This window comes from Carlito syrichta, unplaced genomic scaffold (assembly GCF_000164805.1).
Source record: "Carlito syrichta isolate Samal-C Ts95f unplaced genomic scaffold, Tarsius_syrichta-2.0.1 Scaffold309491, whole genome shotgun sequence".
Lineage (NCBI taxonomy): Eukaryota > Metazoa > Chordata > Mammalia > Primates > Tarsiidae > Carlito > Carlito syrichta.
This window is the reverse complement of record NW_007253587.1, coordinates 163,534-165,131: the sequence shown is the minus strand read 5'-3', so window position 1 is coordinate 165,131 and position 1,598 is coordinate 163,534.

Genomic DNA, 1,598 nt, shown 5'->3' with positions numbered 1-1,598 from the left:
ACCAATTCCCAGACACATAATAATTCACCTAACCAAAGTAGGCAAAAAAATCCTAAAGGCAGCAAGAGAAAAAGGTCAGATAACCTACCAGGGAGGACCAATTAGAATAGCAGCAGAATTATCTACAGAAACCCTGCTGGCTAGGAGAGCTTGGAGCCCTATCTTTTTGTTGTTGTTGTTGTTGTTGTTGTTGGGGTCTCTCTCTGTTGCCCGGACTGGAGTGCAGTGGCCACTCCCGGCCACCGCAGCCTTGACCTGCTAGGTTCTGGTGATCCTTCCACCTCAGCCTTCCAAGTAACTGGAACTACAGGCATGTGCTACCATGCCTGGCTAATTTTTTTTATTTTTATTGTAGAGATAAGGTCTCATCAAGTTGCCCAGGTGGGTCTCAAACCCACGGGCTCAGGCAATCCACTCACCTCAGCCTCCCAAAGGCATGGGATTACAGGCTGAGCCACCGAGCCCAGCTGGAGCCCTATCTTAAAAGTCCTTAAAGATAAACAATTTCAACCAAGAATAACCTACCCAGCCAAGCTAAGCTTCATCAGCGAGGGAGAATTAAAATCTTTCCCAGATATCCAGTCCCTAAGAACTTACGCTGCCACCAGACCACCACTACAAGAAACACTTAAGAAAATGCTAAACACAGAAGAAAAGGAAAAAAGAACAACATTCTTCACAAGAGTACAGGGAAAGGAATAAAATATACATGAGCTGACCCCAAAACCAAAAGAGAGACAACAAATCAAGTGGAACAACAACAACTCTATAAGAACTCTATGATAGGGACCAACTCTCACATTTTAATAATTAGCCTTAATGTGAATGGACTAAATGCACCACTGAAAAGACACAGAATGGCAAAATGGATAAAATATCACCAGGCAACAATATACTGCCTTCAAGAGACCCATCTCACTAGAAAGGACACACACAGACTCAAAGTAAAAGGATGGGAAACAAATTTTCAGGTAAATGGAACACAAAAGAAAGTAGGAGTCACAATCCTAATTTCAGACAAAATACCATTTAAGCTATCAAAAATTTAAAAAGATACAGAAGGCCACTGCATAATGATAAAAGGTTCACTCCATCAACAAGAAATATCTATCCTAAACATATATGCACCCAACATAGGAGCGCCAACTTTCATAAAGAGCTTCTAGGAAAACTAAACAAAGATATTGACTCTAACACCTTCATAACTGGGGACTTTAATACCCCACTCACAACCCTAGACAGATCATCAGGACAAAAAATCAGCAATGAGATCTGGAACCTCAATGTGACTCTTGACCAAATAGACTTAATTGATACCTACAGAACACTCCACCAATGACCACAGAATATACATTCTACTCAGCACCGCATGGAACATACTCTAAGATCGGCCACATACTTGGTCATAAATCAAGCATAAACAAATTTCAAAAGATCAAAATGTTGTCATACACCTAGTCAGATCCCAGTGGAATAAAAATAAACATCAACAACAAGCTTCCCCCCAAACCCACAGAGGCATGGACATTAAACAGTATGATGCTAAACAACTCCTGGGTCAGCAATGAAATCAAAACAGAGATTAAAAGACACCTGGA